At 46.3% G+C, this 27,573-nt stretch overlaps 1 long non-coding RNA gene across 1 annotated transcript in view; it reads right to left on the bottom strand.

The window, feature by feature from the left end:
* The window catches only part of LOC139264679 (uncharacterized), a 75,486-nt gene extending 49,997 nt beyond the window's left edge, over nucleotides 1-25,489 (bottom strand). Inside the window, exons 1-2 of the long non-coding RNA XR_011593397.1 lie at nucleotides 25,404-25,489; nucleotides 22,274-22,418 (exon numbers count right to left, since the gene is read on the bottom strand). This is a non-coding gene — a long non-coding RNA (uncharacterized lncRNA). The remainder of the gene's footprint in view (nucleotides 1-22,273; nucleotides 22,419-25,403) is intronic.
* Between the last annotated feature and the right edge of the window lie 2,084 nt (nucleotides 25,490-27,573).

The raw sequence follows: 27,573 nt of genomic DNA, 5'->3' as shown, positions 1-27,573 counted from the left end.
AGTGACGCGACCAATACTTCGTGGTCAATAAGCTAGATGGGGAAGAGAGCGCTGCCAAACGTAGAGCGATCCTCCTCACCGTCTGTGGGGGACCAACGTATGGCATCATGAAAAATCTGCTCACTCCAGCGAAACCCACGGAGAAATCGTACGACAATTTGTGCACACTGGTCCGAGAGCATTTGAACCCGAAGGAAAGTGTTCTGATGGCGAGGTACCAGTTCTACACCTCCAAAAGGTCTGAAAGCCAGGAAGTGGTGAGTTATGTCACCGAGCTAAGACACCTTGCAGGACATTGCGAATTTGAAGGACATTTGGAGCACATGCTCAGAAACTTTTTTACTTGGCATTGGCCATGAAACCATATTTCGCAAACATTTGACTGTAGAGATCCCAACCTTGAATAAGGCCATAGCAATAGCCCAGGCGTTCATTGCCACCAGTGACAATACGAAGCAAATCTCTCAGCACACAAGTGCTGCTACAAGTACTGTGAACAAAGTTGTAATGTCCTTACTCAATGGCACAAAACCCACATGATGCACATTCTATGGACAAGGGCACTCTATGACCTGAACCTTTATTCACAGGACCCAGAAGTGATGACACTGCGTGGGTCACTGGCGGACGTAGTTTATAGGCCCCCAAATAATAACTTGACGGTGGGGTGGGCAATAATCAAGGGAATAATGGAGGCATGTGAAAAAGGAACGGCAGTAGTCATGGGGGATTTTAACTTACATATCGATTGGTCAACTCAAATCGCACGGGGTAGCCTGGAGGAGGAATTCATAGAATGCATACGGGATTGTTTCTTCGAACAGTATGTAACAGAATCTACAAGGGTGCAAGCTATCTTAGATCTGATCCTGTTTAATGAGACAGGAAAAATAAACGATCTCCTAGTAAAAGATCCTCTCGGAATGAGTGATCACAGTATGGTTGAATTTGTAATACAGATTGAGGGTGAGGAAGTTGTGTCAGAAACGAGCGTACTATGCTTAAACAAAGGGGACGACAGTGGGATGAGGGCAGAGTTGGCTAAAGTAGACTGGAAACACAGACTAAACGGTGGCACAATTGAGGAACAGTGGAGGACTTTTGAGGAGCTCTTTCATGGTGCTCAACAAAAATATATTCCAGTGAAAAAGAAGGGCGATAAGAGAAGGGATAACCAGCCGTGGATAACCAAGGAAATAAAGGAGAGTATCAAATCAAAGACCAATGCGTATAAGGTGGCCAAGGTTAGTGGGAAACTAGAGGATTGGGAAAATTTTAAACAACAGCAAAGAATGACTAAAAAAGCAATAAAGAAAGAAAAGATAGATTTCGAAGATAAACTTGCGCAAAACATAAAAACAGATAGTAAAAGCTTTTACAGATATAGAAAACGGAAAAGAGTGACTAAAGTAAATGTTGGTCCCTTAGAAGATGAGAAGGGTGATTTAATAATGGGAAATGTGGAAATGGCTGAGACCTTAAACAATTATTTTGCTTCAGTCTTCACAGTGGAAGACACAAAAACCATGCCAAAAATTGCTGGTCACGGGAATGTGGGAAGGGAGGACCTTGAGACAATCACTATCACTAGGGGGTTAGTGCTGGACAGGCTAATGTGACTCAAGGTAGACAAGTCCCCTGGTCCTGATGAAATGCATCCCACGGTATTAAAAGAGATGGCGGAGGTTATAGCAGATGTATTAGTTATAATCTACCAAAATTCTCTGGACTCTGGGGAGGTACCAGCGGATTGGAAAGCAGCTAATGTAACGCCTCTGTTTAAAAAAGGGGGCAGACAAAAGGCAGGTTACTATAGGCCGGTTAGTTTAACATCTGTAGTGGGGAAAATGCTTGAAACTATCATTAAGGAAGAAATAGCGGGACATCTAGATAGGAATAGTGCAATCAAGCAGACGCAGCATGGATTCATGAAGGGGAAATCATGTTTAACTAATTTACTGGAATTCTTTGAGGATATAACGAGCATGGTGGATAGAGGTGTACCGATGGATGTGGTGTATTTAGATTTCCAAAAGGCATTCGATAAGGTGCCACACAAAAGGTTACTGCAGAAGATAGAGGTACGCGGAGTCAGAGGAAATGTATTAGCATGGATCGAGAATTGGCTGGCTAACAGAAAGCAGAGAGTTGGGATAAATGGGTCCTTTTTGGGTTGGAAATCAGTGGTTAGTGGTGTGCCACAGGGATCGGTGCTGGGACCACAACTGTTTACAATATACATAGATGACCTGGAAGAGGGGACAGCGTGTAGTGTAACAAAATTTGCAGATGACACAATGATTAGTGGGAAAGCGGGTTGTGTAGAGGACACAGTGAGGCTGCAAAGAGATTTAGATAGGTTAAGCGAATGGGCGAAGGTTTGGCAGATGGAATACAATGTCAGAAAGTGTGAGGTCATCCACCTTGGGAAAAAAAACAGTAAAAGAGAATATTATTTTAATGGGGAGAAATTACAACATGCTGCGGTACAGAGGGATCTTGGGGTCCTTGTGCATGAATCCCAAAAAGTTAGTTTGCAGGTGCAGCAGGTAATCAGGAAGGCAAATGGAATGTTGGCCTTCATTGCGAGAGGGATGGAGTACAAAAGCAGTGAGGTCCTGCTGCAACTGTATAGGGTATTGGTGAGGCCGCACCTGGAGTACTGCGTGCAGTTTTGGTCACCTTACTTAAGGAAGGATATACTGGCTTTGGAGGGGGTACAGAGACGATTCACGAGGCTGATTCCGGAGATGAGGGGGTTACCTTATGATGATAGATTGAGTAGACTGGGTCTTTACTCGTTGGAGTTCAGAAGGATGAGGGGTGATCTTACAGAAACATTTAAAATAATGAAAGGGATAGACAAGATAGAGGCAGAGAGATTGTTTCCACTGGTAGGGGAGGCTAGAACTAGGGAGCACAGCCTCAAAATACGGGGGAGCCAATTTAAAACTGAGTTGAGAAGGAATTTTTTCTCCCAGAGGGTTGTGAATCTGTGGAATTTTCTGCCCAAGGAAGCAGTTGAGGCTAGTTCATTGAATGTATTCAAGTCACAAATAGATAGATTTTTAACCAATAAGGGAATTAAGGGTTACGGGGAGAGGGCGAGTAAGTGGAGCTGAGTCCACGGCCAGATCAGCCATGATCTTATTGAATGGCGGAGCAGGCTCGAGGGGCTAGATGGCCTACTCCTGTTCCTAATTCTTATGTTCTTATGTTCTTATGACCTCCCTTTATATACCTGGATGACCAGGTCAGGAGGGTCTCCCACAAGTTCATTCGCTGTGGTCAAGGTGTGCATTGCTTAAGTATATACAGTATTGCACTGGTGTTACATAGAGGTTACATACATGACATCACCTCCCCCCCCAAAGTCTTATTGGGATCACAGGTTAAGTCTTTCAGGTGTTCTACGCTGCCTCGTGCAGCACCGCAGTTGAGGCTCTGGTTGTTGAGCCTTGGCGTGAGTGTCTGTCACCTGTCGTGATTCTGGCCTGTCCGGGCTGACCGCAGGGACTGTGCATGCTGCTGAATGTTCTTGTTGCTCGTTCACTGGCGGTGGTGTGAACACCATCTCATGGTCTTCCTCGGGTTCTTCAGTGTTCATGCTGAACCTTTTTTTTACTTGGTCCAGATGCTTACGGCATATCTGTCCATTGTTAAGTTTAACCACGATGACCCTGTTCCCCTCTTTGTCTATTACAGTACCCTCAAGCCATTTGGGCCCCACGCCATGATTGAGGACAAATACGGGGTCATTTATTTCTATACATCTCCCCCTTGAATTTCGGTCATGGTACTCGTTTTGGGACTGGCGCTTGCCCTCAACTATGTCGGCCGGACTGGGTGAATGAGGGACAACTGAGTTTTGAGTGTTCGTTTCATAAGTAGCTCAGCGGGCGGCACCCCCGTGAGCGAGTGCGGTCGGGACGTATAGGCCAGCAGGAGGCGCGATAGGCGGCATTGAAGTGAGGATCCTTGAATCCTGAGCATGCCTTATCTAATGATTTAGACCGCACATTCCGTCTGGCCATTGGAGGCCGGCTTGAACGGTGCTGTCCTGACATGGTTGATTTCATTGCCCGACATGAACTCCCAGAATTTGTAGCTCGTGAAACATGGGCCATTATCGCTAACAAGGATGTCCGGCAAACCATGGGTTGCAAGGACCGCACGTAGACTGTCCACAGTGGTGGATGTCGTGCACAAATTCAAAATGATTCACTTGATCCATTTTGAGTACGCATCTACCACAACGAGAAACATTTTTCCCATGAACGGGCCCATGTGGTCTACATAAATACGTGACCATGGCCTGGTGGACCAGGGCCACGGGCTGAGCGGGGCTTCCCTGGGGGCATTACCTAGCTGGGCACACGTCGTGCACCTGCGAACACAGTGTTCCAGGTCTGAATCAATTCCCGGACACCAAACATGTGACCGGGCAATGGCCATCATCAGCATGATGCCTGGGTGCTCGCTGTGGAGTTCCCTGATGAATGCCTTCCTGCCCCTCTGGGGCATGGCTACCCGGCTGCCCCATAGTAGGCAGTCAGCTTCAATGGAGAGCTCATCCATCCGTCTGTGAAACGGTCTGACCTCCTCAGGGCATGCTCCGTGTGCGGGCGCCCAATCCCCAGTCAGGACACATTTCTTAATCAGAGATAGGAGAGGATCTCTGTTTGTCCAGATTTTGATCTAGTGGGTGGTGATGGGGGAGCCTGTGTTGTCAAAGGCATCAACGGCCATGACTATCTCAGCGCTTTGTTCCGCTGCCCCCTCGTTGGTGGCCGGTGGAAGCCTGCTGAGCGCGTCAGCGCAATTTTCGGTGCCAGGCCGGTGCCGGATGGAGTAGTCATAAGCAGCCAGCGTGAGAGCCCATCGCTGTATGCGAGCTGATGCGTTGGCATTGACAGCCTTGCTGTCTGACAACAGGGATGTTAACGGCTTGTAATCCGTTTCTAATTCGAACCTCCTGCCAAAAAGGTACTGATGCATTTTTTTTACACCATCGATACATGCGAGCGCCTCCTTCTCAACCATCCCATATCCCCGTTCTGCTTGAGCGAGCGACCTGGAAGCATAAGCTACAGGTTGTTGTTGGCCCTCAGCGTTACTCTGCTGTAATACGCACCCAACCCCATAGGACGATGCATCACATGTCAGAACCAATTTCTTACGGGGGTCGTACAGGGTCAGCAACTTATTTGAACAAAGTAGGTACCGCGCCCGATTGAAATCCCGTTCTTGACAGTTCCCCCAAAACCAATCACAAACCAATGCAGGAGCATGTGAAGCGGCTCCAACAACGTGCTTAAAGTCAGCAGAAAGTTCCCAAAATAGTTCAAGAGTCCCAGAAATTAATGCAACTCTGATGTGTTGCCGGGCCTGGGCGCTCATCGAATCATCTCTGTTTTGGATTCGGTGGGCCGAATCCCATCTGCAGCAACCCTCCTGCCCAGGAACTCAATCTCGGGAGCCAAAAACATACATTTAGACTTCTTGAGTCGCAGGCCTACCTGGTCCAGTCGGCGTAGCACCTCTTCAAGGTTGTGGAGGTGTTCCTCGGTGTCTCGGCCCGTGATGAGGATGTCGTCTTGGAATACGATCGTTCCAGGAATGGATTTAAGCAGGCTTTCCATGTTTCTTTGAAAAAACGCGGCCGCTGATCGAATGCCAAACGGACACCTGTTGTAAATGAACAGTCCCTTGTGCGTGGTGATGGTGGTCAGTAGTTTAGAGTCGTCGGACAGTTCTTGGGTCATGTAGGCTGAAGTGAGATCCAACTTGGTAAACAGCTTGCCGCCTACCAGCGTGGCGAACAGATCCTCCGCTCTCGGGAGCGGGTATTGGCCTTGTAGGGATACCCGATTGATAGTGGCCTTGTAGTCGCCACAGATCCTGACCGAGCCATCCGCTTTTAGGACGGGAACGATGGGGCTCGCCCAGTCGCTGAATTCAACGGGCGAGATGATGCCCTCTCTCAGCAAACGGTCCAATTCACTCTCAATTTTCTCCGCATCACATACGGCACTGCTCTGGCTTTGTGATGCACTGGTCTGGCATCCGGTGTGATGCGTATCACTACTTTGGTACCTTTGAACGTCCCGACGCCAGGTTGGAATAGTGACTCAAATTGTTGTAGGAGCATGAACTTCGCTCCACAGATGACATTGTGTGCACATCCACCCATTTCCAGTTCATCTCAGCTAACCAGCAGTGCGGGACCATTGCCCGGGACAATCCAGAGCGGCAGCCGGTTCACTGATCCATTGTGTGTGACTGCCAACATTGCACTGCCTAGTACTGAAATGATTTCTTTGGGATATGTCCGTAGTTGTGTCTCAATGCGTTCTAGTTTGGGTCTACTGGCTTTGAGTGGCCATAGCTTTTCAAATTGTTGAACGCTCATGAGTGACTGGCTGGCCCCCGTGTCCAGCTCCATGCGCACAGGGATGCCATTTAATAAAACCTTCATCATCATTGGTGGCATTTTGGTATATGAGCTGTGAATGTTTGCCACATGAAACTGCTGAACTTGAGCATCCATTGATTTGCCCCAAGAGTCATCCTGCCTCACAGACCCCTCTTCTGGTCCATCCGCCTCATAAATTAGCCTGGTTACAGGCTTCCTGCACATTCGAGCTAAATGGCCACTGAGGCTGCAATTTCTGCAGACAAATTGTTGAAACCTGCAAGTCCTGGCAGAGTGTTTGCCCCCACACCTCCAGCATGAGCTGAGATTCCCATTGTTGTGAATAAAGGAGCTATGACCCGGCATTCCTCGCTGATTGTCCCTTTGACTGCTCTTGAGTACCCTGTTAGTGGGTGTCAATGGCCTCATCCCAGACCGCATTATCCACTGTGATGGTGTAAATGACCGTTCAGCCTGCCATTGTCTCTGTTGAAAACATACTCTAAGATCTATTGCTGCCTGGGGTGTGTCGAACTGCCCTTGCCTGCCTGCAGGGCTCTGAGTCGCGTTTATGATATTGACTCCCTGATCCCCTGCCGCGTTGCAGGCAGAATTACCCGCGTATATTATTTTGGTTTCCTCCTCTCCCGCCATGAAAGTCTGAGCCATCAACACTGCCGCTTCCAAAGTCAAGTCCTTGGTCTCAATTAACTTTCGGAAAATCCCCGCATGACCGATGCCCTCAATGAAGAAGTCCCTTAACATCTCCCCCCTGCAGGCGTCTGTGAATATACAGTGGTTGGCCAAACGCCGGAGGTCCGCAACGAAGTCCGGTATGCTCTGTCCTTCATGACGTCGGTGGGTATAGAATCTGTGCCGGGCCATGTGTATGCTGCTCGCCGGTTTGAGGTGCTCACCGATTAGTTTGCTGAGCTCTTCAAAGGTTATGTCCGCTGGCTTTTCGGGTGCTAGTAGGTCCTTCATGAGCGCATAAGTCTTAGGTCTGCAGCTGGTCAGCAGATGGGCCCTTCGCTTTTCGGCCGCTGCATCTCCCAGCCATTCTTTCATGATAAAACTTTGCTGGAGCCTCTCAATGAAATCGTCCTGGTCCTCACCAACACGGTACCATTCCTCTGTGCTACTGATGGCCATTCTCGTGGGTCGTTGATTCCCGTTTCTTGTTGCCAATGTAATGCCCTTACTCAATGGCACAAAACCCACACGAGGCACATTCTATGGACAAAGTCACTCTATGACCTGAACCTTTATTCACAGGACCAAGAAGTGATGACCCTGCATGGGACCTCCCTTTATATATCTGGATGACCAGGTCAGGAGTGTCTCCCACAAGTTCACCCCCTGTGGTCAAGATGTGCATTGCTTAAGTATATACAGTATTGCAGTGGTGTTACATTGAGGTTGCATACATGACAAAAGTGATGAGGTTTTCGAATTGTAACAGACAGGGCAGGTCACACATACCTGCAGCTACACGTCCGCAGATGTCTCAGAGTCCACCATCAAGGGTGCTGAATGCAAGGCCATTAACACCTTGTGCGCGCTCCAGGGGTGATCATCATTTCCATTCATGCTGATTCAAAGGATACATTTGCAAGGGCTGTGGAACAATGGGACACCTTCAACAAGTGTGCAGGCGAGCTGCTGGGCCTGCTAAACCTGCAAACCACCACGTTGCAGTGGAGGACAGACCCACGGTGGATCACGATGAAACAGAACCTCTGATAGAGGAGCAGAGGTACATGGAGTGCACACATTTACCACAAATTTTCCCCTGATAATGCTGAATGTTGAACTAAATGGACTCCTGGTGTCAATGGAGCTGGACACGGATGCAAGCCTGTCCATCATGAGCAAAAAGACTTTCGAAAGGTTGTGGTGCAATAAGGCCTCAAGGCTTCAGTTCGCACGAAACTAAGAACTTACACAAAAGAACTGATTCCTGTAATCGGCAGTGCTACCGTAAAGGTTTCCTACGATGGAGTGGTGCTCAAGCTAACACTCTGGGAGGTACCGAGCGATGGTCCCATGCTGCTCAGTAGAAGCTGGCTGGGAAAGATACGCTGGAACTGGGATGACATCTGAGCGCTATCGCCCACTGACAGCACTTCGTGTGCACAGGTCTTAAACAAATTTCCTTTGCTGTTTGAACCAGGCATCAGGAAATTCCAAGGAGCAAAAGTGCAGATCCACCTAATTCCGGGGGCACGACCCATCCATCACAAGGCGAGAGCAATACCGTACATGATGAGAGAAAGGGTAGAAATTGAGCTCAACCAGCTACAAAGAGAGGGCACCATCTCACCGATCGAGTTCAGCGAGTGGGCCAGTCCTATTGTCCCAGTCCTCAAGGGAGAAGGCACCGTCAGAATCTGTGATGATTACAAAATAACTATCAATCGTTTCTCCCTGCAGGACCAATACTCACTTCCAAAAGCTGACGACCTCTTTGCAACGCTGGCAGGAGGAAAGACGTTCACGAAGCTGGATCTGACCTCAGCCTACATGACGCAGGAACTGGAGGAATCATCGAAGGCCCTCACCTGCATCAACACACACAAAGGTCTTTTTGTTTATAACAGACCATCGCTCGGTACCTCCCAGAGTGTTAGCTTGTGCACCACTCCATCGTAGGAGACCTTTACGGTAGCACTGCCGATTACAGGAATCAGTTCTTTTGTGTAAGTTTGGAATCCGATCAGCGGCGGCGATATTCCAGAGAAACATGGAAAGTTTACTGAAGTTGGTCCCGCACACCGTGGTCTTCCAGGATGACATCTTGGTCACAGGTCGGAACACAGTCGAGCACCTGCAGAACCGAGAGGAAGTTCTTAGTCAGCTCAACCGCGTGGGGCTTAGGTTAAAACGCTCAAAGTGCCTTTTCCTGGCACCTGAAGTGGAGTTCTTGGGAAGGAGGATTGTGGCGGACGGCATCAGATCCACCAACGTGATGATGGAGGCAATCGACAACGCACCGAGGCCACAGAACGTGACGGAGCTGCGGTCGTTCCTGGGACTCTTGAACTACTTTGGTAACTTCTTACCAGGTCTCAGCACCCTGCTAGAACCACTACATGTCTTACTACGAAAAGGCGGCAAATGGGTTTGGGGTAAAAGCCAAGAAAATACCTTTGTAAAAGCGAGAAAATTGTTATGCTCAAATAAATTCCTTGTGTTGTATGATCCATGTAAGCATTTGGTACTAGCATGTGATGCGTCGTCATATGGCGTAGGGTGTGTATTGCAACAAGCTAATGATTTTGGGAAACTGCAACCGGTTGCTTATGCATCCAGGAGTCTGTCTAAGGCCGAGAGAGCCTACAGCATGATTGAAAAAGAAGCGTTAGCGTGTGTCTATGGGGAAAAGAAAATGCATCAATACCTGTTTGGGCTAAAATTCGAATTGGAAACTGATCATAAGCCACTTATATCCCTGTTTTCTGAGAGCAAAGGGATAAATACCAACGCATCGATCCGCATCCAGAGATGGGCACTCACGTTGTCCGCATACAACTACGCCATCCGCCACAGGCCAGGCATAGAAAACTGTACCGGTGCTCTCAGTAGGCTGCCATTGCCCTCCACAGGGGTGGAAATGGCACAACCCGCAGATCTAGCCATGGTTATGGAAGCATTTGAGAGTGAGCGATCACCCGTCACTGCCCGGCAGATCAAAACCTGGACAAGCCAGGATCCCTTATTATCTCTAGTCAAAAGCTGTGTGCTTCATGGGAGCTGGTCCAGTGTCCCAGTGGAAATGCAGGAAGAGATAAAGCCATTCCAGCGGCGCAAAGATGAAATGTCTCTACAGGCAGACTGCCTTCTGTGGGGCAATCGAGTAGTGGTCCCCAAGAAGGGCAGAGACACCTTCATCAATGGCCTCCACAGTACCCACCCAGGCATCGTAATGATGAAAGCGATAGCCAGATCCCATGTGTAGTGGCCCGGCATCGATGCGGAATTAGAGTCCTGCATTCACAGATGTAATACATGCTCGCAGTTAAGCAATGTACCCAGGGAGGCGCTGTTAAGTTTATGGTCTTGGCCCTCCAAACCGTGATCTAGGGTACACATCGACTATGCAGGCCCATTCTTGGGTAAAGTGTTCATTGTGGTTGTAGACGCATACTCCCAGTGGATTGAATGTGAGATAATGTCGGCTAGCATGTCCGCTGCCACTACTGAAAGCCTGCGGGCCATGTTTGCCACACACGGCTTACCCGATGTCCTGGTGAGCGACAATGGGCCATGTTTTACCAGTGCTGAGTTCAAAGAATTTATGACCCGTAATGGGATCAAACATGTCACATCTGCCCCATTTAAACCAGCGTCCAATGGTCAGGCAGAGAGAGCAGTGCAAACCATCAAGCAAGGCTTGAAGAGGGTAACTGAAGGCTCACTGCAGACTCGCCTATCCTGAGTCCTGCTTAGCTACCGCACGAGACCCCACTCACTCACTGGGATCCCACCTGCTGAACTGCTCATTAAAAGAGCACTTAAAACAAGGCTCTCGTTAGTTCACCCTGATCTACATGAACAGGTAGAGAGCAGGCGGCTTCAACAATGTGCATACCATGATAGCGCAAATGTGTCATGCGAGATTGAAGTCAATAATCCTGTATTTGTATTAAATTATGGGCAAGGTCCCAAGTGGCTTCCCGGCACTGTCGTGGCCAAAGAGGGGAGCAGTGTGTTTCAGATCAAACTTTCAAATGGACTCATTCACTGGAAACACTTGGACCAAACCAAACTCAGATTCACAGACTACCCTGAGCAACCCACCTTGGACCCTACCTTTTTTGATCCCCCAACACACACACCAGTGGCAACTGACACCACGGTTGATCACGAAGCAGAACCCATCATCCACAGCAGCCCTACAGTGCTCAAAACACCAGGCAACCCAGCAAGGCCAGCTGCACAGCAGCCCAGCGAGGGCCCAACAAATGACTCAACAACACCAGCCTTCACACCGAGACGATCAACCAGGGCAAGAAGGGCCCCAGATCGACTCACATTGTAAATAGTTGCACTATTGACTTTAGGGGGGAATGTTGTTATGTATCTGGACTTGTATATACTCTGTACAGCCACCAGAGGGCTCATTCGCCAGTGTCCCAAGGGATCTCATAATCCCTTGGGAGCACAGATATTTAAGAGTGCTTCACTGGTTCGAGAGGCACTCTGGAGACCGGCAATAAAAGACTAAGGTCACACTTTACTTTGAGCTCACAGTGTTCAGTCTGACACTTTCTCCATACACTACGGTTGGAAGTGCGGATGTAACGGTACTCCATGATGGCATGGTGCACAAGTTACCCCTGTGGATTGTTGCAGGTGATGGACCAACACTACTTGGAAGAAGATGGATGGAGACGATCCATTGGAGCAGGATAGATTTCATCCCTCCAGCTATCGATGTCCTCCACCCTCAGAGGCAAAACAAGCTCTGACCTGAGGTTGAATCTGGCACCAGAGAGCAGGCCAGCACAGCACCCGAGGCACAGATCACTCAACACGACTGCGCGGAGATGATCCAGCTGAGCTGACCCGAACGCACCTTCCGGGCTCCAGTGGCAGGACTCCGGAAGAAGAAAATCGGATTCAGATACGACTTCCCAGCCTCGGTGGCAGAACCCGGGGAGAAGAGGATCACAGCAGTCGACATCATGGATGGAAGAAAGATGGTGCCCAAACCACGAGGTGAGGCGCTGAAGAAAAAGATGGCGGCGGCCAGACCACGAAGTGCAGCGCTGATGGAGCAACATGTGGCACCAAGCGAAGAAGCGGATTGGGGTAAAGATAGCAATGCTCTCTTAAAGGAGGCCTGCAACTCACCACACTTAAAGGGACAGTTCCACACTCTTAATCAATGTAATAGCAACTGTGAATTAGATGTAAAATGTGTAATTGATGATTAGAGTTGTGTACATGCACTAAGCAAAGAAAAGTCGCGCGATTGAGATTGGAGCTACAGGTTATTTACAATGAGTAATGAAACGTTGTGCGATGTAGGATTTCAACTGCATACAGTCAATACAGCGGAAAAGCACCCATCGGGAGCACACAGGTCCAGCGAGCTACCCAATGCTGTAGCTTGCGTCCCTGGGACCAGAGTGATGCACCACAGAGTGTGGCCACAAGCAGCTGTTAAATACAAGCTGCAGAGCAAGCGATCTCAGGAGGGCAATGGCACTGGTATCAATACCCTGTCCCCAATCGGCTCCACCTCTCAGGCACCCAATGGCACTAACCACCACGAGCCTGAAAGAGCAAACCACGCTAAGGCACAGACCCCAGACCCTATCGCCACCAAGGTCACACCCAGGAATGAAGGGTCACCCGCAACAGTTCTCCCAAATGGGACTGGGACCAGCCAGGATTCCAAACCAAATAATGCCCAGGCAAGCGAGTCAGCAGTTCCCTGGGCACTGCTAGACAACTGCTCCTCAGGGAGCAGCAGCAACCCGGGGCTCAAGGAGAGGACAGGGAGGTCACAGGCATCTGTGAACCTGCCCGACGCTAGAAGCAATGTCAAAAGCCCCGCGAGCAGGCAACTTGAGCCAACCGGGTTCCCACTGCCAGCACTGGGCACTGCCACCAGACTACCTGGACAGCATCCAGCAGTTCTGGCACTAGTTTGTCCTCAAGCACTGGTGCTGACCCCAGCACTGATTCCAAGTATATTCCAAGTATGTACCTCACCATTCAAATGTACTTGCCTCTCTATGGTACCACAAATGTAATACTGTAAATGCAAAATTTTTTTGGACTTGAATGTATATGAATGTAACGAGCCAATGGCACAATCTGTACATGGATGGGGGTGAGGGCAGAGAATGGAGTGGTCATGGACAGACAAACAGAAATCACCAGCGTCTCTACTGCCAACGAAACACCATCTACTCACCCAAGATGGAAACCACCCTCCAAGGGTCAACCAGATAGAGCTAAGCCCAGAGCACAGTCAATGCAAAGGAAATTTGCACTAAGGACTTGGGGGAGAGTGATGTCATGTATCCTACGTGGTTACTGCTTGTACTATTACAAGGTGTGCCACCAGAGGGCACTGCAATGGGAAACTTGTAGGTTACCTGTACAGGTGCACCAGGCCCAGTATAAAAGGCAGGCCACCATGTGTGATCCTCACTCTGGAGTTACATTAAATGGACTAAGGTCACTACAGTTCAAGTACAACACATTGTCTTGTGGAGTCATTATCAGAGCATCTGAAGACATAACATATAGCGCCTTTAACATCGTGAAACGTCCCAAGGCACTTCACAGGAGTATTATGAGATTTAAAAAATTGACACTGAGGCGCATAAGTAGAAATTAGTGCAAATGACCAAATTCTTGGTCAAAGAGGTAAGTTTTAAAGAGCGTCTTGAAGGAGGAAAGAGAGGTAGAGAGACGGAGAGGTTTAGGCAGGGAGTTCCAGAGCTTGGGGCCTAGGCAACAGAAGGCACGGCCACCAATGGTTGAGCGATTATAATCAGGGATGCTCAAGAGGGCAGAATTAGAGGAGCCCAGACATCTTGGGAGGTGTGGGGCTGGAGGAGATTACAGAGGTAGGGTTCTCAGTACTTGATTAATCCTGTTGATAAGACAGGGTGGAAGAAATGCCATAAGAATTGCTTGAAACATGTCCTCAAAATGGAATCAGGAGTCAGAATTAATGCTCGGAAAGTAAAGGGCTAATAATAATTATACCATGAAGGCTTATACAAACAAAATGTTACTCACCAAAGATAGAAAGTAGGCTATCAAGACCATAGGCCCAGAGATGGGTCATTACGGGGACAGAAAAGTGTCCCACCTGCATGCGACCCCTTTGTCAGCGAAGACCTGAGAAGCTAGGGCATAAACAAATGACTTGGCATGTCTTGCTGCTGGTGCTTCCTTAATTTGGAGGTTATCAAAGGCTGTGTGAGTTGATTGACATCGGAAAGGCTGTACTCTTCTAACATAATTATCGCTCAGATTGGTCAATAGAATTGAGGAGATTTATTTGGAAAATTAAGATTATACAAGTTAATGTTTTTGACACTAAAGTTCTGTCTGCAGTCTTAAGTTTTAACTCTTAATTTAGTTCTAGTGGTAGTGTTTGTAGTAGAAAGCCATAGAAGTACTTAATCTAGTATATATAAAAGGTGTCTCTAAATTCAGAAAGTGTATCTCCAATTCGAGAGAAAAATTACAGAAACTAATATTGTACGGCTATGCCAGCCAGATGCAAATAGATATAAGTGTGTCACTTATATGTACAAGTCTACCTGAGATCAAGGGAGGTGAGAGTTAAGTCATCGTCCAGATACAGCAACCAGGCATCACTTTGATATCCCAGAAGACTAACACCATCCTCTCAGAGGAAGGCAAGGCAGCCAGTTCATACAGCCAGCTTGCAAAGATGAGATCATATAAATTCTGGAAACATTGCTAACTACAAGCCCAAAGGGTTAGATTTTCGGCTTTTGTGATTCGGGATGGTAATGGTGGCGGGGCAGTCCTGATACCGTCTAGAAAATGTATGCGCCCTCGTCTGCAAATTTTGTCAAAAAATGAGGTTCCATGATTGGGGGCGCAAAATCAGGCGTTGCACAAGGAAGTTTTTTGTGCCCCAGCTGAAAATCGCGGCGTTAAATAAGTCAGAATAATGTGCAGGACAAGGTTGTGCAGATGCCCTGATTTTTGTTGAATATGCTTGTAAATAGTTTATTTGATTTAATGCACTTCATTGCTGTTTACTGCCCTGCAACTTAACGTTGTCTATTTGGTGGGGGGAGTTCGAGTTAATTTGTTGCAGTAAAATGTCTGTTTGATCCTTTGCCATTGGTATCTTGTGCATCATTCCAACGTTCACCGGAGATGTGCCTTTATGGGGACACATAGCGTGTCAATTAGTAGCTCCATCCAATGCTATTAACATGTCAGCTATCTAAGAAGTTTAATCTCAGCAATTTATATCAATTTCAGACACAGGTTTTGACTGTAAATGTATAATTAGCAAGCACTTAAGGTTGAATTATGATGAGATTACTTAATTGCCTTTATACGCTCTGTTAATTATTTCATCAATTACCCCATCGATTAATTACTTGCATAGTCAATGTTTAAGTTTTAAGTTCTGGAAAATTCAAGGATAATAAACAATTGTTGGTTTGTGTGTTTGTTGTCTGCCTTCTTCTGTGATAAGAAAGGGTTCATTCATTCACTCAGTAACTTATGGGGATATGATGGGAGGTTAGCAGTGTAAATGTTAAATGAGTCCAAACTAGTTGATCCAAGATACATTTAGGCATCACTAATCCTGAGGCATAAAGCAGGCAATAAACCCCAGATGGTTCCTTGACAAGACGTTAAGGTGAATGGCTGAGCATTTGTCTGGTGCCCTTCATGAATATTCTTGTCAGGGAATAAATCCCAGTGTTCTTACAAGTCCCACACTCAAATCCCTTTTCTTTTTAATTTTTGTTAATAAACGTGCATTCATTTTGTATCGATATCTTATTGTTTTATTTTCCAATCGGAATTGTTAAATTATTTACAAAATCCATCTGCCATTTGTCAGCCCTTCTACTGAACTTGTTCCGATCGCTTTGAATGCTTTTCGTGTACTCCTTCTCCTTCTTAGACAATTCCTCGTATTGACGATGATCTGCTTCCTTACCAAAAAGGGATGAGTTCACAGGTGTTTCAATGTTTCATCATCATAGGCGGTCCCTCGAACGAGGATGACTTGCTTCCACAAGAGTTCACAGATGTTTCAATGAAGGACCCGATGTTCCAGTCCTGAACTCCAATTAAGGGGGTGCAAGATGCCTGTGCGTGAATTTTTTTAACGTGTGGTGGCCGTTGCACACCAGCCACCACACGGACTTGACAGACTAGGTCTTGGTCTAATGGCAAGGGTTAACCAAGACGACTTTAACCAGAGTGTGGCCCCCATCTGCAAGGGAGCTATTAGTGCACAAGTGCGCTGGTGATTTACATACATAGCTTGGAGTCATCATTTTATTGTGAAAAAGAGGAGTTGATGTAGGGTGGTTCAGTTCAATCCTGTTTCTTGGTTTATTGAGGGAGGAAGAGAGAGAGAGAGAGCAAGAGGGACAGAGCCAAGCGGATGCAAATAGCAATGGGAAGGGAGAAGATCACAGTGGATCTCCCTCTGGCCTGTCCTGTTACTGCTGGTTCCTGAGCTAAGTGGCTCTAGGCCCTGGGAAGCAGTTGTAATGGCGCAAAGCTCCCTCCATGGAGGTAGAGGGCTTTGTGGCATCCTCCTCTCACTCCAGACTGGCTCCAAATAATTCATCTGTGTAAGCCTTGAACTCTGCTGAGGCCTACAAGGCTGCAGCTCCTGCCATTTTCGGGACGCTGCTGTTCTGAGCCTACCATGCATTGGACATGATCCTTGACCAACAGAAATGGGTCGGAATTTGAGGCAGATTTAGAGGGGCTGGTGGAACTCTGTCCTGAAGAGGAGAATTGCAACCAATTTGTGTACACATTTTGTCAATTAAAATTTGCAATGATAAATGTATTGGAACATGGACTAGCCTGTTGCAGTTTTACAAGACCATTCAAGTCAAAAATGTCATCATTATTAATCTTCTGAGTGAAGTAAGCTATTTGCATCAAAATTGGCAACAAGAGTCTCGCGGAGCCCACAGAAAAAGGCACAATCCCCACCGATTCTGGGAGTTCCTGATTGTCTGAGTAAAGTGCCAGAGCCAAAGGTAGGAACTCCTAACGTTATATAAAGCTTACAACACAGAAATAGGCTCTTTGACCCAACCAACAGCAACTTACATTTATATAGAGTTTGAAAGAGAATTCCAAAGCTTGGGGCCTAGACGGCTGAAGGCACGGCTGCCAATGGTGGGGCAAAGGAAGTAGGGAATGCACATGAGGCCAGAGTTGAATGGACATAGAGCTTTGGACAGTTGTAGGGCTGGAGGAGGTTACTGAGACAGGGAGGGGCGAGGCCATAGAGGAATTTGAACATGAGGTTGAAAATTTTTAATTTGAGGTGCTGGAGGACCGGAAGCCAATGTAGGTCAGAGTGTACAGGGGTGATGGGCGAATGGGACTTGGTGCGAGTAAGGATATTACTGATGATGTGGAGAAAAATAAACAGCAACATAGATGCTCTTTGGCTGGCCTCCCATCTTCCTCCTTCCATAAGCTTGAGCTCTTCCAAAACTCTTTAACGTAGCATAACATTCCAAAGTACTTCACAGGAGCGTTATCGAACACAATATGGCAGCTAGCCACATAAGGAGATACTAGGACAGACAAAAGCTTGGTCAAAGGTGTAGGTTTTAAGGAGCTTCTTAAAGGAGGAGACAGAGGTAGCGAGGTGGAGAGATTTAGGGAGAGAATTCCAGAGTTTAGGGTCTCGGCTGCAGAAAGCACGGTCGTCAATGCTGAATTAAAAGAAGGGATGCGCAAGAGACTAGAATTGGAGAAGCGCAGAGATATCGAAGCCCTGTAGGGCTGGAGGAGATGACAGAGATAGGGAGAGGTGAGGCCATGGAGGGATTAGGAATCAAGGAAGGGAATTTTAAAATTGACCCAATGTAGGTCAGTGAGCACAGGAGTGATGGGTATACGGGACTTGGTGTGAGATAGGATACGAGCAGCAGAGTTTTGGAAGAGCTCAAGCTTATGGAAGGAGGAAGATGGGAGGCCAGCCAGAGAGCATTCATGTTGCTGTTTATTCTCCACATCATCAGTAGTATCCTAACTCGCACCAAGTCCCATTCGCCCATCACCCCTGTACACTCTGACCTACATTGGCTTCCAGTCCTCCAGCGCCTCCAATTTAAAATTTTCATCCTCATGTTCAAATTCCTCTATGGCCTCACCCCTCCCTGTCTCAGTAATCTCCTCCAGCCCTACAACCGTCCAAATCTCTACGTCCATCCAACTCTGGCCTTATGTGCATTCCCTATTTCCTTTGCCCCACCATTGGCAGCCGTGCCTTCAGCCGTCTAGGCCCCAAGCTTTGGAATTCTCTTTCTAACCCACACCGCCTCTATCTTCTCTATTAAGGCACTCCTTAAAGCTTACCTCTTTGACCAGCCTTTTAGTCATCTGTCCTAATATCTCCTTCTTTGGCTCGGTGTCAATTTTTGTCTGATTACACGCTATATAAATACAAGTTGTGATTGTTGTTGTAGTCCTAATGCCATGTGCCTGCTCTGTTTCCATATCTCTTTAATTTTCTTTCCTTTAACCACCGATCTAAGCTATTCTTCAATTTGGCATAGTCCATGCTTCAATCACTAGTATTAGCAGAATTCAATATCTTAAGAAAGAAAGACTTACATTTGTATAGAGTCTTTCGTGACATCAGGATGTCCCAAAGTGTTGTACAGCCAATGAAGTACTTTTTGAAGGGTAGTCACTGTTATAATGTAGGAAATACAGCAGCCAATTTGTGCACAGCAAGCTCCCACAAACAGCAGTGTGATAATGACCAGATAATCTGTTTTAATGATGTTGATTGAGGGATAAATATTGGCTGGGACACCGGGGATAACTCTCCCGCTCTTCTTCAAAATAGTGCCATGGGATCTTTTACATCCACCTGAGAGAGCAGACGGGGCTTCTGCTTACTGTCTCATCTGAAAGACGGCTCATCCTTATCAATCAATATCAATCAAAATCTTATCACTATCCCCTTGAAGCCTCTTTTGGTCCTCAGAATTAATTACTATGTCTCCTATATTAGTACTATCAGCAACTTTGGATACCACTCCTTCTAGCACTATATCCAAATCATTAATGTGCATAGTTGGAATTCTTTGAGGATGCAACGAACAGGGTGGATAAAGGGGAACCAGTGGATGTGGTGCATTTGGACTTCCAGAAGGCATTTGACAAGGTGCCACATAAAAGGTTACTGCACAAGATAAAAGTTCACGGGGTTGGAGGTAATATATTAGCATGGATAGAGGATTGGCTAACTAACAGAAAACAGAGAGTCAGTATAAATGGTTCATTCTCTGGTTGGCATCCAGTAACTAATGCGGTGCTGCAGGGATCAGTGCTGGGACCCCAACTATTTACAATCTATATTAACGACTTGGAAGAAGGGACTGAGTGTAACTAGCCAAATTTGCTGATGATACAAAGATAGGAGGAAAAGCAATGTGTGAGGAGGACACAAAAGATCTGCAAAAGGTCATAGACAGGCTAAGTGAGTGGGCAAAAATGTGGCAGATGGAGTATAATGTTGGAAAGTGTGTGGTCATACACTTCGGCAGAAAAAATCAAAGAGCAAGTTATTATTTAAATGGAGAAAGATTGCAAAGTGCTGCAGTACAGCGGGACCTGGGGCTACTTGTGCATGAAACACAAAAGGATAGTATTCAGTACAGCAAGTGATCAGGAAGGCTAATGGAATCTTGGCTTTTATTGCAAAGGGGATGGAGTATAAAAGCAGGGAAGTCTTGCTGCAACTATACAGAGTATTGGTGAGGCTACACCTGGAATATTGCGTGCAGTTTTGGTTTCCATATTTACGAAAGGATATAGTTGGTTTGGAGGCAGTTCAGAGAAGGTTCACTAGGTTGATTCTGGAGATGAGGGGGTTGACATGAGGAAAGGTTGAGTAGGTTGGGCCTCTACTCATTGGAATTTAGAAGAATGAGATGTGATCTTATCGAAACGTATAAGCTTATGAGGGGGCTTGACAAGGTGGATGCAGAGAGGATGTGTCCATTGATGGGGGAGACTAGAACTAGAGGGCATAATCTTAGAATAAGGGACCACCCATTTAAAACTAAGATGAGGAGAAATTTCTTTTAGAAACATAGAAACATGGAAAATAGGTGCAGTAGTAGGCCATTCGGCCCTTCAAGCCGAATAAGATCATAGCTGATCATTCCTTCAGTACCCCTTTCCCGCCTTCTCTCCATACCCCTTGATCCCCTTAACCGTAAGAGCCATATCTAACTCCCTCTTGAATATATCCAACGAACTGGCATCAACACGTCTTTGCGGTAGGGAATTCCATTAGTTAACAACTCTCTGAGTGAAGAAGTTTCTCCTCATCTCAGTCCTAAATGGCCTACCCCTTATCCTAAGACTATGTCCTCTGGTTCTGGACTTGCCCAACATCGGGAACATTCTTCCCGCATCTAACTTGTCCAGTCCCGTCAGAATCTTATATGTTTCTATGAGATCCCCTCTCATCCTTCTAAACTCCAGTGAATAAAGGCCCAGTTGATCCAGTCTCTCCTCATATGACAGCCCAGCCATCCCTGGAATCAGTCTGGTGAACCTTCGCTGCAAAGGGTTGTGGATATGTAAAATTCGCTGCCTCAGAGAGCTGTGGAAGCTGGGACAGTGAATAAATTTAAGACATAAATAGACAGTTTCTTAAACGATAAGGGGATAAGGGATTATGGGGAGCGGGCAGGGAAGTGGACCTGAGTCCATGATCAGATCAGTCATATTCTTATTGAATGACGGAGCAGGCTCGAGAGGCCGTATGGCCTACTACTGTTCCTATTTCTTATGTTCTTAAGTTCTTATAGTGAATAGAAGCAGTCCCAGATCAGAACCCTGTGGGACTACCCACTTCCAACTATTTTAAGAAACTGCCATTACTTCCTACTCTATTTCTGCCCTTCTAACCAGTTTTTTCTATAATTAGCTAACTTTCCTCTTATTCCATACCCCATATCCAATAGTTTCCTATGAAGTACCTTATCAATAGCTTTGTGGAAGACCATGTACGCCATATCCACTGTATTTGTCCCATTCACTATATTTATCACCTTCCTGAAGAACTCTATAAGGTTTGTCAAGCACATGTTGGCTGCTTCTAAATTTGGGAGTTCATGCATGCCTATTGTAATGTATTTGCTTCATGGGTTCTTTGCTTACGAATTCATAGCTATACATTGCTATTAAGAACTAATTAGTTTGTTAGCAAAGGTTTAACAATCACACTACACATTACCAGTTCATCCACCACGTTCACAACCATATGCATCATCGTGGATCCCCTGAACCCAACTGGCTGGGGTTTTATTAAGTCTTGTGAACATCACGAGTGGATAAACCACTCCCAACACAACAGCTCTACAACTATTTTTTGGTTGAATATTAATTCAAGTGCCCCTGAAAAATAAACAAATTAAACTTTGGACATTTAAAATCAAATTAAAATTTGGTTGCTGGTGGTGATGATGCATTCCAGTCCCTCTGGTGCCCACCTCTTGCGGAAGGTCGCGAGCGTACTGATGGACACCGTGTGCTCCATTTCCAGGGAAACACTGGCTCGAATGTATCCACTGAAGAGAGGCAGGCAGTCAGGCTGAACGACCCCCTCGACCGCCCGCTGCCTTTACCGGTTGATGGCCACCTTGGCTGTGCCCAGGAGCAGTCCTACGAGGAGGCCTTCAGATCTGCCTGCTCCTCTCTGCACAGGGTGCCCAAAGATCAGGAGTGTGGGACTGAAGTGCAACCAGAATTTGAGGAGCAGCCCCTTCAAATAATGGAAGAGGGGCTGCAACCTCACATCTCTACATATGGACTCCGCTAGAGCGCAGAAATTACAGGCGGTCTGGGAATCTGTGAACCGACTTAAAAACCGATTGCATGGGACTGCTCCATGCAACACCCCCCAGGCTAAATCCCCAATAAATAAAGGAAGGACTCCCACATAGAGAGCACTCCATTGGGGACTCCAGCCTCCTCCGGACAGCAAGATGGCCTCCTTCTGTGCTGAACTATTCTATGATTTTATGAAAAAAAATATATTACTGCTGTCAGCACTGGATAGACCCTATCTGGAGGTAATAGATCATGTAGCAAGACACTCACCTCCTCCTGTAAGGCCTCCTTTGCCTCTATTGCCCACTTCTTTGACTCTCAGCAGGAACGTGCTGCATGCTTGCTGCTGCTATTCACCCTTAGTGTGACTGCCTCAATGGTGATCCCAGCAACGTTCCCATCTTTCCCAGTGGTCCTGCAGCCAGTGAAGTGACAGAATACAGCTTCAGCCAAAAGCTAGCTCACCAACAGTTACCAATGGTATTAAAGACTTTCTAAACAGCCAATAACTGGGGCAATAAATTAGCAAAAAACATCTATTCAGTGACTTACCTTAATGGAGGTAAAGATCCCTTTAAATGCCTGGGCTTCAGCCTCATTTCGGAGTGTTCCCATATTGGTTTTCTTGGCGAGTATAGGAATGACCAAATTAAACACTCCCAAATAATAATTTGCCAAAGGGGTCCTAATTCAAGCACTGGACCCCTATTTACATATTTTAATGAGCCCAGCTTTCATTTCAGGCAGACTCCAGGGACACCTAAGGAGCACCTTAACTAAAATGGCTAAACCGCATTCCATGTGCACTTCCGGTCTGCAAAGTCCCATTGTGGAATTGGTATGTGGAATGCTAATTTAGTGCCCAAAAAATGGGTGAAACTCAATTGAGTTTCTCCCCTATTATCTGAGTGGAGGTGTTTTCGGTACAAGCTCATTCGACATATCTACTGCTTTATGGGGAGATAATAGTTTACCAATATCTTTTCTCACTTCACGCTTGTTAAGTTTGTACTCATGTCCTTCAATCCCCAAGTCATGCTCAAAACCATGCAATTCTTAATGTGGAAAGTCTGAGATAAATAACATTGATGCAGAGCTGAGATAATTCTTGAAGGTGTGGGACACTGGGTTGGTTTTCCTCTGTACTTAAGGAGGTGGCCTTGGAAATAGCGGATGCATTGACAGTCATTTTCCAACATTCCATTGACTCTGGATCAGTTCCTATCGAGTGGAGGGTAGCCAATGTAACCCCACTTTTTAAAAAAGGAGGGAGAGTGAAAGCAGGGAATTATAGACCGGTCAGCCTGACCTCAGTAGTGGGTAAAATGATGGAATCAATTATTAAGGATGTCATAGCAGCGCATTTGGAAAATGGTGACATGATAGGTCCAAGTCAGCATGGATTTGTGAAAGGGAGATCATGCTTGACAAATCTTCTGGAATTTTTTGAGGATGTTTCCAATAAAGTGGACAAAGGAGTACCAGTTGATGTGGTATATTTGGACTTTCAGAAGGCTTTCGACAAGGTCCCACACAGGAGATTAATGTGCAAAGTTAAAGCACATGGGATTGGGGGTAGTGTACTGACGTGGATTGAGAACTGGTTGTCAGACAGGAAGCAAAGAGTAGGAGTAAATGGGTACTTTTCGGAATGGCAGGCAGTGACTAGTGGGGTACCGCAGGGTTCTGTGCTGGGGCCCCAGCTGTTTACATGATTTAGATGAGGAGATTAAATGTAGTATCTCCAAATTTGCGGATGACACTAAGTTGGGTGGCAGTGTGAGCTGCGAGGAGGATGCTATGAGGCTACAGAGTGACTTGGATAGGTTAGGTGAGTGGGCAAATGCGTGGCAGATGAAGTATAATGTGGATAAATGTGAGGTTATCCACTTTGATGGTAAAAACAGAGAGACAGACTATTATCTGAATGGTGACAGATTAGGAAAAGGGAAGGTGCAACGAGACCTGGGTGTCATGGTACATCAGTCATTGAAGGTTGGCATGCAGGTACAGCAGGCGGTTAAGAAAGCAAATGGCATGTTGGCCTTCATAGCGAGGGGATTTGAGTACAGGGGCAGGGAGGTGTTGCTACAGTTGTACAGGGCCTTGGTGAGGCCACACCTGGAGTATTGTGTACAATTTTGGTCTCCTAACTTGAGGAAGGACATTCTTGCTATTGAGGGAGTGCAGCGAAGATTCACCAGACTGATTCCCGGGATGGTGGGACTGACCTATCAAGAAAGACTGGATCAACTGGGCTTGTATTCACTGGAGTTCAGAAGAGTGAGAGGGGACCTCATAGAAACGTTTAAAATTCTGACGGGTTTGGACAGGTTGGATGCAGGAAGAATGTTCCCAATGTTGGGGAAGTCCAGAACCAGGGGTCACAGTCTAAGGATAAGGGGTAAGCCATTTAGGACCGAGATAAGGAGAAACTTCTTCACCCAGAGAGTGGTGAACCTGTGGAATTCTCTACCACAGGAAGTAGTTGAGGCCAATTCACTAAATATATTCAAAAAGGAGTTAGATGAAGTCCTTACTACTCGGGGGATCAAGGGGTATGGCGTGAAAGCAGGAAGTGGGTACTGAAGTTTCATGTTCAGCCATGAACTCATTGAATGGCGGTGCAGGCTAGAAGGGCTGAATGGCCTGCTCCTGCACCTATTTTCTATGTTTCTATGTTTCTATGTTTGGCTGTCCTTTTTTAGGCATGCCCTGGAGGAGAATTGCGGGGGGTGGGGCCATTGAGGCACAATGCTAGGCCTCTGCCTCAAAGACTTACCGCCAGATCTTTCTCGGGCCCTGCTGGGGGCAGATGTTTTCGGACACTTTCATCTGTAAGAAGCAACTCTGGCTGAGGAATTCAACTCAGGTTTCAGAAGCCATTCCTTAAAAGAGTAAGATGAGAATCATCACCAAGCCACCTCTTTCCATGTGGCCAGATCATGGACCATCTTCCCTCAGGGTATAAAAGTTGCGTCCTTGTTTGTTGGATTGCAGACAGTAACACCTCAATTGAAGAATCTTTGGGGGTCATTTTGAATTTATGCGAGTGTTTAAAATGGCCGATATCAACTGCCCGCTTTACTTCTCTGTGGATTGTCATTTCCATTAACTTCATGCAGGCATTCCTCCACCTTGTCCAAAATGATATGGCAAACTATATGCACAAATATTAATTAGGCAATAGTCCATTGCGGGAGGGGGCCAGCAAGAGAGGTGGGGATAAAAGGAGCAGGAGTGAAGGAGAGAGAGAGAGAGTGCAAAAAAAATATCAAGGAGTGATGTCATAGGACAGCGGGTAGATGCTTGGTTGGTGAGAATTAATGGCCCTGAAATTCCGTTCGACCTCTTCCCACGGGGAAACGACCTAAAAAAAAGCAAAAAGATACGCAATTACCTGCTGCTGCTGCAACTGTCCGAACTTCTGAGCCTGAGGCCCAGAGGTGACTGCGCGCGCAGCTCGTGCACGTGGGGACGTGCGCAGGTAATGTTCTAATGACAGCGGCCAATCAGGTACAGTATAGTTTCTTATTCATAGCAATAGGAGTTCCGTACTTTCGGAACTCCTTTTGCTATGAATGAGAAACCCTCCCCAAAACACTTAAAAACCAATAAAAAATAGAAAATAAAGTACACAATGAACATGCATTTAAATTAAAGTTGTGACAAAAAAAAATTGTTTTCCGAGTTCGAAAACATTTTTTTTATTGACACTTAAAATAAACTTACCGTAGTGGAGAGGGCTTTTAAACATAAAAAGTGTTTTTATAACTTTATTTTTTATTTGCATGTGTATTTTTAACCACTTGCGCCTGTAAAAGTAGGCTATATGCCTGCTTTTTCAGGCGCAGGATTTTAAAGGACATTTGCATGGGCAAGATATTCGTAAATATCGGAAATCTTACCCTGCAGGTGTCCTTGCTTCCGAGAGGCGGCCATCTGTCAAGACCAAAAACTTGACAGATCGAAAATGTCGGTTTCCAGCGCATGCGCATTATGTGCTGGAAACCGGCTTTTCCGATGCCTTCCTGGGTCCGTAGGAACTTCTTACAGACCCGGGACATCAGAATTTTAGGGCCATTGTTTTATTCTCTCTAACCTAGGACAGTGGTTTAAACTACGACCGGAAAACTATAACGTACTGTATTAAATTTATAGCTTAACTGGTTAAACTAATTAATATAACTATAAATAATCATTGAATAAATACTTTAATTAACTAAATAATATGAGGCTAGACTAAGTTATGGCAGAGCAGGTTTCTGTGTCTGGAATACAACATATGGGAGTTTGTGGGCAACGAGCCTGTCCCGAGCAAACACCTCTGCAGGAGATGTCTCCATCTTGAATCTCGCCGGCTCAGAGCCATTGAGCTGAAGTGTGAGTTGGAGACATTCCAACACATGAGGGAGGGGTAGGAACTTCTGGAAAGTTTTATCCAGAATACAGTTACACCCCAGAGGAAAGCACAGATTCAGGAAAGTGAGGGTGTGACTGTTAGGGAGCTGGGTAGCGGGCATTTAGGAGAGGTTGAGAAGGAGGCCCGGCAGACACTGATGTACTTGCTACCTGAGGACAAGGAGAAAGACTGCAGGGAGGACAGCCACAATGCAGACTAAGGCACCATGGCTCAGAAGGCTGTCCAAGGGGGGGGGGGGGGGGGGGGAGAAGAGCAGAATAGAAATGTGATAGTGATAGGGGACTCTATAATTAGGGGAAAGTTAGTGTCCTCTACAGCTAAGAACGAGAATCCCAAAGGGATTCCGATGTTGGCTACCTAATGCTAGGGTAAGGGATATTTCACGGCGGATAGAAAGGAACTTTGAAAGGGAGGGGGTAAATCCAGTTGTAGTGGTCCATGTTGGAACAAATGACATAGGTAGGAATAGGGAGGAGGTCCTGCTGAAAGAGTATCAGGAGTTAGGCTCTAAATTAAAAGACAGAATTATTGTCCAAGCCACATGCAAATTGGCATAGAAGCAGACAGATCAGGTGAATTAACATTTGGCTAAATGGCTGGTGTGGGAAAGAGGGATTCCTTTTCATGGGACATTGGCACCAATTCTGGGACAGGAAGGAGCTGTACCTGAATCAGAATGGGACCCGTGTCCTAGCGGAAAAGATAAATAGGGAGGTGGCAACGGCTTTAATCTTGTAAAATGGGGGTTAACACCTATAAGAAATGTGAACAGCCTAAATATAAACAAAACAACAAAAAAGAGCATAGGAAAGTATAAAGTAAGGGAGGACATTGATGGCAATGGAATAAATGGAGTTATAGACAGGACTCTAAAAAGATGGTTAAACATAAAGTGAGAGGAAATCCTATTAACAATGAGTTAAACCATCTGTATAGCAATGCACACATTATCTGTAATAAAGCAGGCAAGCTGGAGGCAATGATGCATTGCGAGGAACAACACATAGTAGGGATTACTGAGACATGGCTACAGAAAAATCAGGACTGGGAATTAAACATTGTAGGGTATAATATATTTAGAACAAATAGAGAGGGTAAAAGGTGAGGTGGACTAGTTGTACTTATTAGGGATAACATAATGGCAGTA

The sequence above is a fragment of the Pristiophorus japonicus genome, chromosome 5 (assembly GCF_044704955.1).
Source record: "Pristiophorus japonicus isolate sPriJap1 chromosome 5, sPriJap1.hap1, whole genome shotgun sequence".
Classification (NCBI taxonomy): Eukaryota; Metazoa; Chordata; class Chondrichthyes; family Pristiophoridae; genus Pristiophorus; species Pristiophorus japonicus.
The sequence above is the reverse complement of the archived record's forward strand: the minus strand, read 5'-3'. Positions and strand labels throughout refer to the sequence as shown.